Source organism: Papaver somniferum, chromosome 7, assembly GCF_003573695.1.
Source record: "Papaver somniferum cultivar HN1 chromosome 7, ASM357369v1, whole genome shotgun sequence".
Taxonomy (NCBI): Eukaryota; Viridiplantae; Streptophyta; class Magnoliopsida; order Ranunculales; family Papaveraceae; genus Papaver; species Papaver somniferum.
In genome coordinates this window covers 245,487,609-245,503,249 of record NC_039364.1, presented here as the reverse complement: position 1 = coordinate 245,503,249, position 15,641 = coordinate 245,487,609, and positions in this window count along the sequence as shown.

Below are 15,641 nucleotides of genomic sequence, written 5' to 3'. Positions count from 1 at the left end.
ACCCCTAAAAGCGGCGCCATACTATAATCACCCGTGGCCATCCTTGCGCCTGTGGATATTCCCATATTATGGCCTGCCATAATTCCATTAATGAGGCCATGACACTGATTGCATAAAGACGTCACTGTGCCGCGGCCATGCCACACGCGTTAATTAGGGTTTCGATATGCCAAACCCTAATTTACCTAAGATTTCCACGCCAACAAAGTCAAGTAATTCTCCTAAGGCCTTAAGTTTGATATAGGAACAGGAGCCAATATTGCCGGAGCCATATTTGGGTCTAACACCAATATGCCAAAATAGCTGTCGCGGCTACGCCAGGCGCCAGTATGCTACTGGCATGCCGCTATGCCACTGGCATGTGTTAAATATGCCATCATACCATCGGCATATGACAATGACGCCACTTTGCTATTATCAGATGCCAATGGAATGTGGCCATAATCAACTGCCGGCTTTTCTCACAAGCCACAATCTCAGCCGTCCAAATTCGCCAAAGAATTGACAGGCATGTGGCAAGTTTTAGGCGACCATCCAAGACAAGCTTAATAGCATCACATGCTATTTTCCTGTGGCAAGTCTCTTAACTTTGACTTGCCAAACATGGCTATCTGCTACTTAGTTGACATACAATTAATCAGAATAGCTAAATCTTGCATACAAGACTCGTTCAGCAATCTGCTACACATTTTCCACGAAAATGCTCGAGATATAAAATATGTCACAAACTGGGGGATGCTGATCAGGGTATTGGTCTGGTGGTTTACAGTGTGCGGCGTGCAACACGCCATTATAAGAAAGTGTCAGAAAGCAGGGAAATTAGTGGCGGCAAGAAGTAGTGGGTGTAAACTCACCAGTTTCCTTCATAGTGGGAACGTGGCTTCTGGCATTTACACATGACACCACTTCTCCATCAGTAAATCATTCCCACTTTTACGAGATCAGGGTGTGTTCAATATGACTTGTATAAATAGGTTTTACCTATTTCGACCAGACAACAAGTTTTGGTTAGAACAACAGCACAGTCTCCAGAAAAATACTAAAGAACTGATAGCTTTCATTCCGTAAGTCAGTTCCAAATTCTGATACAAGTCATAAAATAGACACACCTTCAGGATCAACCATTCTGGTTTCAACAACTTCTTCGCTTCCCTCCCTAAGACCAACCCTTCTCCTTCACTTTGTGACCGAAGCAAGACTGGAACGGACGTTTCTTGGTTTAGACCAGGATTGTACAGATTGATCTCTCGACTCTAAAGTACTCCCGTGAAGTGCAATTGTTTTAGGTATAGATTTGTTTCTCATCCACACACACAAATTTACCAAAACCACCAGAAACAGTTTTAACCCACAAACAATTGGCGACCACAACGGGAGATTAAATCTCTCAGTTGCAAATTCCATTCTCAATTTCATTTCTATCCCAATTGGTTTTAGGCCTAATTCAATCATTAACTAAATCCCGTTTCAATCAAAGATTCCAACTTCCAGATGTATTCAGGTCATTCAAACCTTTCAAGAGCAGTGAATAGCCAAAATCCATCCACCATGGAATGCATGATAAAAATGTTAGAGGATATGGCTGCAAACCAAGTTGATATCATCAGGCGACAAAATGAAACGCTTCGTATCCTGAAAAGTATGATAAGTCAATTGTGGAAAGAATCAGCGAGTACCTGTCAAAAAAATCTCACCAATTTTCAGAATAATACGAAGGACGTTCAATATTTGGCCAAGGCCTACTTCTACCAATGAATATACAGACAGATCATGTAGCCATGTTATACAAGAGCAGAAGAGGAACATCCAATTGGATTCTGCCAGTGACAGAGAGCCAAGACATTTTCACAAGACCAAGGAAGGAGACTTTCCAGTTATGCCGCAGTGCCTACAGGACAAGGGCAAAGATCCGGCCTACAAAGATTTGTTGGAAAACATTTATCTCCAAACCCTCATGGAGGTTCAAAAAGTTGTCCAACAGTCCGCGGCCACGACTGCTTTACTTAAGAGAGAGGCGCCTGAAGAGGGGTAAATATGCCAAGACGCCTATGGAAACGAATAATATCCTTCCCAGCCACCTCATGTTGTTTCCACTGACGCAGAGCCCTCAAGAGAAATTACCCTTCAGCAATATGGTAGAAATAAACGGTCCGCTCGTGAATCAATGATCGCTCAAGCGTCAACTCCTCCTTCAAAAAGAGTTTTATACCAAAGTCTTCCAGAACTCTCACCACAACAACCGCTGATGCGAGAGAAGCCAGACCCAAAATATCCACACTTCTCGTTGTCTATCAAAAGAGTCCTGGAGTTACTGAAAATTTGGGTACGAGAGAGGGTGGTCCAACTACCCTCGGTATAACGTCCACCAACTAATCAATAGATGTTATATTCAAGATATTTCCATTATCACAGATTCATCCATCATCCTACCAGTGAATGCAATGCTCTGAAGCGCATCGTCCAAGAAAAGATAGACTCACGGGAATTGCATCTGGGGACTGAAGATCCTCCGCCTTGCCGTGGATCGGCATAAAGATGTTACACAGACAATAAAGGACGACTGGGGACTTCTCGCGGCCAGGATGGCATCACACAATAAACTTGGATTTGCTCTTGAAGATTCAGATTGTTGAAAGACCCTTAAGCGGGTAAGTTTTGTTGAACATTGTTTGTGCAACTCACGTTTTGAATGTGCTGGAAACCTGACACAGGCGTCAGTCCCATGTTGACTATGAAAGCCAATAACAAAATTGTTCTAAGATTTCATATCATTCCCATATCTCCCTTTTTCATGCAATACTTGCTATGCTCCAAAATGGTTGCACTACTTGCATTCGGAATTTGGATTCTAACATATTAATTAATTCAAGTTTTATTGCTTTCAGAAAGTTACTCACAAAACCATCCCAAAAAATAAACCAATTCAAAATTCTTATAAAACATTCATCTATCAATCCAAAAACCAGAAAATCAAACCATAAAACAGGCGTCTCTTGCCTTTCAAAAAAAAAACCCTAAAAGATGAGGTTCAGAAAAATAACAGAATTCAAGGGAAATTGTCTGACAACAACCCATTCTTCTTGGAGAAAGCATCCTTCATGTTTTGAAGAGCATCCTGCTTCAACTTCAACTCATGGGATAACCCCTCGATTTCCGCCTCCTGCTGGTTAATAAAATCCGCGGAAGGGACTCCAGCCATTTCAGTTTGCAGCTTTTGGATTTTGGAAAATCCTTCACAGAATCAGGAGGCGTTAAACTCGAAGTTCACACACATGTCCCGATGGAATTCCCAGCTTTTGATCACATCTCCAGAAACAGTGTGTCCAGTCACACTACACATGTCATGGATTGAAGATAAGGTTTCCTCCACACGCTTAACCAATGCAAAGCGACTATCAACCTTCCTGGTCGTGGAAATGTGCCCATACCTTCTCCATATCTTGGTATATAGCTCTGCATACTTCACTGGCACACTGAATCCTCCAATCAACACATGACCCTCAAAAGGATCCTCAAATGGAGGATCGAAAACGACACCTGCAGCTGGATGTGCGACTAACAAAGATTCTTTGGGAACAATCACGCCCGTCTCCACGATAGCGTTTTCAGCCATTGGAGACACAGCAGCATCTTCATGACGATCAACCTCCATCTCTAGATTACCAGCGGGTACGTTTTCCATGATTGGAGACACGATTACATCTTCATTGCCATGAATCTCCATCTCAGGGTTATTTTCAGAAGCGACTTCTTCCTGTAAATATCACCAATTGAATATTTATTCCGTATAAATAAATATTCCAAGAGGAAAACGTGTGGAAACTCACCGACTCATTCGCGGGCCCACTGGGACTGGAAGAAGACTCGCTGCTACCTCTGAAGTACTTTTCCCATCACCTTCGGATCCTGAGCTTTCTTCTTCTTCACCTTCTTATTTACTGTCAAGGGGCTCGGTATCGCCAGATTTTTCTTCAGAAGGTGCCATTTTCTGGGCACGTGCAAGTCTGGTGAAGGCGTTTATCTTGTCAAGACCCTGAGTCAAAAGGGGAAGAGATGTTCAGTGGCGACAATTCAGAATATTTATGCAATTCGGCCAAATCAGGAAAAAAATAATACATACTTGCATATTGGAAGAACTAAAGGTCAAAAGAGCCGTCGAAGCCAATCAGATGCCTCCTGCACGACTCTTCGACCTTCGCTCATTTTCCTGGGGACTGTCTTCATTTGAGCTAGAAGATTTATGTTTACCCGAAGAAGATAACCTCAACAATATGTGTATTGCCAGAACTTTAGAAGAGGGATTGCCGCGTGGAACTGTCACAACATCCTTCACAAATTGATGAATAGCAAGGAACTCTTCCTTCCATAAAACATTATATTTAGAGGTTGTCACCGGTTTTCGTTCAGGGAGTAGAAAGGGGAGGCTTTTATGAGGCGCAAAGATACGGCTATTGAAAACGGCTGCCAACAAGTCTTTTGGAGTCGTGAATGGACGGTGAAACGGAATCCCCTGATCAAAACTCATATAACGAGCGGCCCTGTCAATGTTGTAAGGAACCACTTCAAAAGATCCTCTGAAAAAAAATGGCACATATCCAGGTATGCAGCTTCGCATGAACACAGTTTCTCCAATTCTCATATTCTCTTCGGCAAAAGTGTTAGAGAACTGCTCGGTCGAACTCGCATGCGTTGCTATCTCAAGCATGTTTGTCAAGTTTAGTTGTCAAAACTATATGTCTTGATTTCTAGACTACTTATAACTAAGTCTCGGTTTAGGACAGATTAGTGTAATTGAGCTCCAGACTCCATGGCGATCATCTTACGAAGACGAAGAACTACTCGAGGAACTAGTGGAACTTCATCTGACTAAAAGGTATGTGGAGACTTGAACTTATCTATCACTCAAAAGTCTATCTCTCTATCTCCTACTCTTGAGACAAAGTCGTATAAGTATGATAGTTTTCATACATACACATTTGCTATTTCGAGCCGAGTTTACTCGCCTATCTTTTTCTCGAAATACGTGTTGGTAAGCTTTCGCTTTAACCACTTTTCATCTTTATCCGTGACGAAAGTCATGATGACGTTTTAATCTTGAAAATAGCTTTGATGATGATAGTCGTGAATAACGATTGTTATAACATTATAAAAGAATGTTTCAATGATTGAAATGTATATTTGAGATTATGTAACCAACTATGGATATAAGCATATATAGTGTGTTCGCACATTAGTGTATAAATCCATGTGTCGGAAACCAATTGTGTGCACTTTTGCATGCGACATTGGTAAAGGAGACAGGTTGGGTACGTGTACTGGCGGAAGTTTTTTGACCGAAAAATTCTGATGGAGTTTGTAGTTTACAAACTGGAAAACCAGTCACCTTAGGTACGCGTACCCGTACGCGTACTCACGGAAGTTTTCAAACCGAAAATTTCTGCTGAGTTTCCAAACTCAAATCCGGTAGCTAAGGTACACGTACCCGTACGCGTACCCAAGTTGGTTATTTCTCAAATCGGAAGTTCATGAACTTAAAACAATAAATCAATAAGGAATGCAATCTTTGCAAACCATGGCTATATTGTTCATGAATTGATTCAAGTGAATCGAACCGATTTTGTTTCAATTGTGTCTATGAATAAAAACCTAAGCAATTGAACAACTCTATCAATTAGTTCTTATGAGTCATTTGAACTAGTTATGAGAAAGATGAATATGGTTGATATGAAAGTACTCATATGGCTAACCTCGGTTAACTATTTGTGAACCAACCAAGTCTACACGTTTAGGTACGGTTACTCAAACCTAAATTAACCACATTTCATTTGTGTATGACAAGCTAAGTTTCGATCTAACGGTTGAAAGGTATTAGCTTGGAGAAATCAGGTTTTTCATCTAACGGTGAATATTGAATGCTTTGTTACCAAGGTAACTTGGATTGCAAACCCTGATTTGAAAACTATATAAAGGAGACATATAGAAACTGGAAAAACTAATCCCCACACCTCCTGTGTGATACTAGTTGGTTTGCTAGAGTCGATTCTCCTTTAACCTTAGGTTTCTTCCTGAGACCCTGTAGGTTAACGACTGAAAGTCTTCATTGGGATTGTGAAGCCAGACGAAACTATTTCTCTTGTAGTTGAGCGATCTGATCTTGTTATTTTCTATCGTACGAGTTCAATTGAATTATCTCTGATAGGGCAAGATAAAAAGAAATCACAAACATCTTCGTCTCATCGTTTGTGATTCTGCAACATCTTGTTTCGCTACCATATGATTAAGATTGCTGTGAGGTGATTGATAATACCAGGCTGTTCTTCGGGAATATAAGTCCAGATTATCAATTAGTTCTTGTTCACCTTGATTTATCAAAGGACGGAACAAAAACTATTAGGTCTATATGTGGGAGACAGATTTACCTATCATAGAATTTTCTATGTGATACAAATTTGTTTATTAAAGTCTTCGACTTTGGGTCATAGCAACTCTTAGTTGTGGGTGAGATCAGCTAAGGGAATCAAGTGCGTAGTATCCTGCTGGGATAAGAGACGTAAGGAGCGCAATTGTACCTTGAATCAGTATCAGATTGATTAGGGTTCAACTACAGTCCAGACCGAAGTTAGTTTGTAGTAAGCTAGTGTTTGTAGCGGCTTAATACAGTGTGGTGTTCAATCTGGACTAGGTCCCGAGGTTTGTTTGCATTTGTGGTTTCCTCGTTAACAAAATTTCTGGTGTCTATGTTATTTCTATTCCGCATTATATTTCGTTATATAATTGAAATGTCACAGGTTGTGCGTTAAGATCAATCAATTAGAATATCCAAACTTTAGTTGTTGATTTAAATTGATTGACACTTGGATATTAGTATTTGGTACCATCCAAGTTATTATCCTTGTATTTGATAAAGACTCGCAGGTTTCTATTTGCTTGAGTAAAGATCAAATCAAGTGAGAGAGATATTAACTCCTCAATATACTTTTCTCTAGATTGAGTCTGACTGTCTAGTTGATTCTCTAGAAAGTATATTGGAGTTAGTCCATACAGATTGCTAATCGAAATATTGGGTGTGATTGTTATACCCTTGCTTTTTCAGAATGCAATGTCATGTTCGAGGCAGAAGCAAAAGTATTTGGTTGAACTATAGAAATGTGGACTGGAGACCAAGGACGAAAGTTAACTGCATGCGCGTTGTCAAGAAAATCAATGAGCTTTGTGCCGGGTCTTGGACGCCTCTCCAACCAACGGAGTATCCTAGAGCTGCCATACGTATCAGGAAATGAGGCTTTCGGTTTAGGAGCGTAAATTTTGAAATGCTCCCACAACCATGCTTGGAGAAAGGCGACATGGACATACGAGTCTACTTTCATATACCCATTAGAGACATACATGTCCGCTGCTAAGTGATCCAGATGGGTGTACAAAGATCCAAGGAACAAACTGTCGATGGGAAGAACAACGCCTTTCGCTAATTTGATAGCAAATTTGATGAGCTTCTGCCTTATTTCCTTCTTGCCAGAGCCATTATCAAAAATGTCTTTGGATAACCACAGGGCTAAAAATGCAGCAACATGGAGTGTATCATCCAACACCTGATCCGGCTCCGGCTCATCAGGGAACCATTTAGACACCCACCAGTTATAGAAGCACTTTTCCTCATAATCCTTCCGAACATATCCTGTTGATTTCGTGACCAAAGTGGCATGCATTTTTTCCTCTTCCTCAGACAAGATGACGTCAAGATTCCCTATTATTGGAAGACTCAACTGAACGGCTACGCTTTCCAAAATAATGCTCATCTCACCCCATCTACATATAACCGTGTGAGTTTCCGGACACCATCTGGAGATGAAAGTAATCAAACCTGCAACATCTTTTATGATTTGAAGTGTCGCAGATGCCATGACAGCATTCATGATTTGCGCCTCAGTCAGATTAGCCCTTACATGGTCTTGACTTATCATGAATTTCATCCATTTATCATAAGAGCGCAATGGACTATGACAGATCTTGAAGTCTATAGGAGAAGCCAGATACTCTTTCTTCTGAAGGAAAAACCTCATTATACGCCCTGGATAGACTGATTGGACTTCTCCTTCATTCTCTAAATCAATCAGAAGGGTTTCCACGTATTTGGGATGGGTCCTCGTAACTGTAGCAGACTTTGCAAAGAACACATCATCCGTGTTTGTCTTGGAGTTGTTAGCATTTCTCGACGCGGGGCAGAACTGCTTTCAGGTGACATCTTAACATAATTCCTTGGCTACTTTTACTTTCGAAGTAACTACAACGGAGAAAAACAGAAAAGTTATTACTTTGAAGAAAACCATACATGGAGATTTTGTCAAAAAATTGGGTACAATGATTAAGATCCAACAACAATTTTTCTACGGGAAAATTTTCTTTGGCCACATGTCATGGCACTCGCGACCAAGAGGAATGGGGACTGATGTTCGCTCAAATAAATACTCGCGGGAAATATGTTCTTAGCCAAAACTGTGTCTTGTCGTTGGAATGGTGCCCACGGCCAAACGCAAAAAAAAAAAAAAAAAAAAAAAAAAACTAAAGCTAGGTTTGATGAAGAAAGGAGCCAACGGTGGCCGCTCTCCCATACATGCTTGCTTTGCATAATAATCGGCTTCGTTACTATTAATGTTGTGGCTAACACTACTACAATACTACTGCCAAAGAGGAATCATTCATATTGGAGTATTTTTACGAGTTCATGGGAGACATGTCTATGGCTAGGGTTTACATCAATACAGAAGAGCAAACAAAAGGGAAGAGACGTTGGAATACATACCTGAAATATGCTCGCCTGCTTTTACTGTTGTTATTCTTTCCACTGATTCGCTCACGAATGATGCACATTTGCTGCTAACACGAAGACGCGGAAACAAAGCCAACGATACAAAAATAGAGAATATGGGAAACGCCTTTTATATGCATAGCGCTTTTAGAGTTTGAGTAGAAGAAGGTTTCCTTTTTGGTCCATGTACGGAAGAAGGCAGCTTGGCTCGTGGTGCCAACGCTCCAAGCGCCAATGCCCTGTAGCCGAGCCAGCACCACGCCAACGCTCCAAGCGCTAACGCCCTGTAGACGAGCCAGCACCACGCCAACACTCCAAGCGTAAACGCCCTGTATCCGAGCCAGCACCACGCCAACGCTCCAATCGCCAGCGCCCTGTAGCCGATCCAGCACTACGTCAACGCCCTGTAGCCGAGCCAGCACCACGCCAACGCCCTGTCGCCGAGCAAGCGTCACGCCAACGCTCCAAGCGCCAACTCCCTGTAGCCGAGCCAGCACCACGCCAACGCTCCAAGCGCCAACACCCTGTAGCCGAGCCAGCAGCGCACCAGCACCTCAGGCGCTCAACCTGCAGCGTTCCGTGGTCAAAGTTGCAACACCAAGCACCAGTACCCTATGACCGAGCCAGAAGTACGCCAAGCCTCCAACACGAGGATCATAGACTACTCATGCCTCTTGCCAAAGGTTGGTCGAATTTTTTCTGGCAATTCCTTCATGTCTTGCCCTTTCGATTTCTTTTTTATCCTAGTCTGGCACCATCTCATGTTTACCCCGCAACAATGCCACTGTTACGTGCTAAGCAGGGGACTTAATGTTGATGCTGACTTTTAGGTAGGGTTAAATTTGTAATCACATTTAATATGTTGTCATTCTGCAAAGAGACAGGACCATGTAAAATTGATGAGTGTTCAACCTCTCCACTGGCGCATTTATTGAGCAACTCAATATATCCGCATGAAATTTATCCAGAATGGTGCATGTAGCAACAATCCCAGATATTCTGTAAATTTTGGCGCGTTGCCTGTATTATTCAGTTAATATAAGTTTCTTTGAATGCTTTCTGTACCATGTTCCCGGCTGAACCCTTAATATTGATATGGCATGACAATTTGTGTTCACTCGCAGCAGAGTAGCACGAATTTCCAAGTATCAAGTTTAAGGTCCTTGCACAAAAGTATTCAATCGGAAAGCATATTGCTCTCTGGCAATAAACTTAAAGAACTTTGTGTCAACACACAGAATTCAATCAATTTTGTGATAATTCACAAGTTTCAAATATTAACCTGATTTGCAAAAAATAGGGTTTTGCGCCCTGCGCGGTATATTAGACCCCGTTGGTCGAAACCAAGCTTAGGTAAACTAGGAAATTAATCTGTCGTGGATTAGTAGGTGAGAAATCCTACCCAAAATCAGAAAATAAGGAATAAAAGGAGCCGCGGAATAAGAGCAGCAACAAAGGGAGGTGTGGTCATAGGCCAGCTGGCGCCATTTGCAAGTGGCCACACCCCACGTTGCCCGACCAGCCCTTATTTCCTATCGACCAATCAGGTCTCCTTAAACCCGCCACACACACATGAGTTGTGGCTGGGTACTTGTCGGCCCTATTTCCCATCGACCAATCAGGTCTCTTTAAATCCGCCACGTGCGGTGGAAGTGTGGCCACGCCCATGCTTGGACGGACCCTCTTTTCTACTGACCAATCAGGTCGCTCCAAACCTGCCACAATGTTAAAAAAAGGCAAATGGCGCCAGATGGTCACAAAGCCAATTGGCTTTCCAAAAACCGCGCCAACATGCTAATGGCATGCCAAACGTGCATTCCAAATGTTCCATTCCGCTCCGGCGTGCTAGTGGCATGCCAAACATGCCACGCCGCGCCAATACGCTAATTGGCATGCCAAACATGCCAAACGTGCCACTTTGCCGCAGCAGCATGTCGAACGTGTCAGCGTGTCATAAATAGCGCGTCTACGTGCTAACCCACCTTCTGTTCGTGGCCAACGCCATAACATACTTCAATTAGGGTTTCCTAATAAGAAACACGGCTTTGCTTTAGTGGCATTAGTCGAAACCCTGATTTCCAGTTGTGGCCCAAATTCCGCCACTTTGGCCCCACAACATGCCATGAGCCATGCGGGACCCGACAAACCCTAAAAACGGCGCCATATTATAATCACCTATGGCCATCCTTGCGCCTGTGGTTATTCCCATATTATTTCCTGCTATAATTCCTTTACTGAGGCCATAGCACTGATTGCATAAAGACGCCAATGTGTCGCGACCATGCCACACACGCTAATTAGGGTTTCGATATGCCAAACCCTAATTTAGCTAAGGTTTCCACGCCAACCAAGTCAAGTAATTCTCCTAAGGCCTTAAGTTTTATATAACAACATGAGCCAATGTTGCCGGAGCCATATTTGGGTCTAACACCAATATGCCAAAATAGCTACCGCGGCTACGCCAGGCACCACTATGCTACTGGCATGCTGATATGCCACTGGCATGTGTTAAATATGTCATCATACCATCGGCATATGCCAATGATGCCACTTTGCTATTATCAGATGCAATGGAATGTGGCCATAATCAACGGCCACCCTTTCTCATATGCCACAATCTCAGCCGTCCAAATTCGCTACATAATTGACAGGGTTGTGGCAAGTTTTAGGCGACCAGGCAAGACAAGCTTCATAGCATCACATGTTATTTTCTTGCGGCAAGTCTCTTAACTTAGTTGGCATACAATTAATCAGAATAACTAAGTCTTGCATACAAGACTCGTTCAACAATCTGCTACACATTTTCCACGAAAATGCTCGAGACATCAAATATGTCACAAACTGGGGGATGCTCATCAGGGTATTGGTATGGTGGTTTACAGCGTGCGGCGTGCAACACGCCCATTATAAGAAAGTGACAGAAAGCAAGGCAATTAGTGGCGGCAAGAAGTAGTGGGTGAAAACTAACCAGTTTCCATCATAGTGGGAACGTGGCTTCTGGCATTTACACATTACCCCACTTCTCCATCACTCAATCATTTCCACTTTCTACGAGATCAGGATGCGTTCAATTTACTTGTATAAATAGGTTTTACCTATTTTGACCAGACAACAAGTTTTGGTTAGAACAATAACACAGTCTCCAGAAAAATACCAACGAACTGATAGCTTTCATTCCGTAAGCCAGTTCCAAATTCGGATACAAGTCATAAAATAGACACACCTTCAGAATCAACCATTCTGGTCTCGGCACCTTTTTCGCTTCCCTCCCTAAGACCAACCATTCTCCTTCACTTTTTGACCGAAGCAATAATGGAACGGCCATTTCTTGGTTTAGCCCAGGATTGTACAGATTGATATCTCGAATCTAAAGTACTCTTGTGCAGTGCATTTGTTTTAGGTTTAGATTTGTTTCTCATCCACACACCCAAATTTACCAAAACCAACAGAAACATTTTTTACCCACAAACAATTGGCGACCACAGTGGGAGATTAAATCTCTCGGTTGAAAATTCTATTTTCAATTTCATTTCTATCCCAATTGGTTTTAGGCCTAATTCAATCATTAACTAAAGCCTGTTTCAATAAAAGATTCCAACTTCTAGATGTATTCGGGTCATTCAAACCTTTCAAGAGCAGTGAATATCCAGAAGCCATCCACCATGGAAGGCATGATAAAATTTTAAAGGATATGGCTGCAAACCAAGTTGATATCATCAGGCGGAAAAATGAAACGCTTCGTATCCTGAAAAGTATGATAACTCAATTGTGGCAAAAATCAGCGAGTACCTATCAGAAAAATCTCCCCAATAATACGAAGGACGTTCAATCTTTGGCCAAGGCCTGTACTTCGACCAATGAAGATACATACAGATCACGTAGACATGTTATACAAGAGCAGAAGAGGAATATCTAATTGAATTCTTCCAATGACAGAGAGCCAAGACAGTTTCACAAGACCAAGGAAGGAGACTTTCCAGGTATGCCGCAGTGTCTACAAGACAAGGGTGAAGTGCCGGCCTACGAAGCTTTGTTGGAAAACATTTATCTTCAAACCCTCACGGAGGTTCAAAGAGTTGTCCAACAGTCCGCGGCCACGACTGCTTTACTCAAGAGAGTGGCACCTGAAGAGGGGCAAATCTGCCAAGACGCCTATGGAAACGAACAATATCCATCCCAGCCACCTCATGTTGTTGCCACTGACGCAGATCCCTCAAGAGAAATTACCCTTCAGCAATATGGTAGAAGTAAATGGTTCGCTCGTGAATCTATGATCGCTCAAGCGTCAACTCCACCTTCGAAAATAGCTTTATACCAAAGTCTGCTAGAACTCCCACCAAAACAAACATTGATGCGAGAGAAGCCAGACCCAGAATATCCACGCTTCCCGTTGCCTATCAGAAGAGTCCAACTTCTGGGATAACCTCTCGATTTCCGCCTCCTGCTGGTTAATAAAATTCGCCGAAAGTACTCCAGCCATTTCAGTTTGCAGCTTTTGGATTTTGGAAAATCCTTCACAGATCAGGAGGCGTTAAACTCGAAGTTCACACACATGTCCAGATGGAATTCCAAGCTTTTGATCACATCTCCAGAAACAGTGTGTCCAGTCACACTACACATGTCATGGATTGAAGATAAGGTTTCCTCCACACGCTTAACCAATGCAAAGCGACTATGAACCTTCCTGGTCGTGGAAAAGTGCCCATACCTTCTCCATATCTTGGTATATAGCTCCGCATACATCACTGGCACACTGAATCCTCCAATCTACACATGCCACACGCGCTAAATAGGGTTTCGATATGCCAAACCCTAATTTAGCTACGGTTGCCACGCCAACAAAGTCAAGTAATTCTCCTAAGGCCTTAAGTTTGATATAGCAACAGGAGCCAATGTCGCCGGAGCCATATTTGGGTCGCCACTGACGTGTGTTAAATATACCATCATACCATCGACATATGCCAATGACGCCACTTTTCTATTATCAGATGCCAATGAAATGTTGCCATAATCAACGACCACCCTTTATCACATGCCACAATCTCAACCGTCCAAATTCGCCACAGAAATGACAGGCTTGTGGCAAGTTTTAGGCGACCAGGAAAGACAAGCTTAATAGCATCACATGCTATTTTCCTGCGGCAAGTCTCTTAACTTTGACTTGTCACACATGGCTATCTTCTACTTAGTTGGCATACAATTAATCAGAATGCTAAGTCTTGCATACAAGACTCGTTCAGCAATATGCTACACATTTTCCACGAAAATGCTCGAGACATCAAATATGTCACAAACTGGGGGATGCTCATCAGGGTATTGGTCCGGTGTTTTACAGCGTGCGGCGTGCAACACGCCCATTATAACAAAGAGTCAGAAAGCAGGGAAATTGGTGGCGGCAAGAAGTAGTGGGTGTAAACTAACCAGTTTCCTTTATAGTGGGAACGTGGCTTCTGCATTTACACATGACCCCACTTCTCCATCACTCTATCATTCCCACTTTCTACGAGATCAGGGTGCGTTCAATATGACTTGTATAAATAGGTTTTACCTATTTCGACCAGACAACAAGTTTTGGTTAGAACAACAACACGGTATCCAGAAAAATACCAAAGAACTGATAGCTTTCATTCCGTAAGCCAGTTCCAAATTCTGATACAAGTCATAAAATAGCCACACCTTCAGAATCAACCATTCTGGTTTGAACACCTTCTTCGCTTCCCTCCCTAAGACCAACCCTTCTCCTTCACTTTGTGACCGAAGCAAGACTGGAACGGCCATTTCTTGGTTTAGGCCAGTATTATACAGATTGATCTCTCGAATTTAAAGTACTCCCGTGCAGTGCATTTGTTTTAGGTTTAGATTTTTTTTCTCATTCGCACACCCAAATTTACCAAAACCAGCAGAAACAGTTTTTACCCACAAACAAGGTTATAAGAAAGATGATCGTAGCTTGGAAAAATAAAAGACCTATTTATAGCTGAATTCTCTAATCTCAGGTCGGTGAAGATAAGGATTACTTTCCGTTCCGTGCAGAGCAATTCTCCCGTCTCTTCAGGAATAGGGATAAACTAGGTTGATTTTATCTCATTATTCCACCACCTTTACTCTCTTTTGCGGTGATAAATAAGCCGGGTATTCCTCACACGTGTTGTAGACCGCCAGACCAAAACCCTAATTGATATCCCCCCATTTGTACGAAGATGATTCAGGCTTTGTGATGATGTGTTGAGAGAGAAATATTCTCTTTAGCCGAGTTGGCCAAAATAGAGAGATATTCTCTGATTTGTGAGAATGACTAGGATGAGTCACGTAGAAAGGCATGGAATTCCTAAAGAATCGTGTGCAGAGTGTTAGAAGAGCTGAGGCTGATCCCCCTCTCTCCATGGTCGGTCACATGTGTCATGTGAAAACCGTATTATTTTTTGTGGGTCCCTTTGTTGAGCATGCGGAGATCAAGAGAGCTTATCCACGTTTTTGGATAAACATGAATCTCTCCGATATTTTGCAGAGAGATTTCAATCTCTCCGAGATTTTGCGAAGAGTTTTGTATCTCTCCGAGATTTTGCAGACGGAACAAAATCTCTCCGTGATTTTGCAGAGAGATTTGAATCTCTCCGAGATTTTGCAGACGGATCAAAATCTCTTCCTGATTTTGCAGAGAGATTTGAATCTCTCTGAGATTTCGCAGACGGATAAAAATCTCTTCGTGATTTTGCATAGAGATTTGAATCTCTCCGAGATTTTGCAGACGGATCAAAATCTCTCAATGATTTTGCAGAGAGATTTGAATCTCTCCGAGATTTTGCAGACAGATCAAAATCTCTCCGAAGATTTT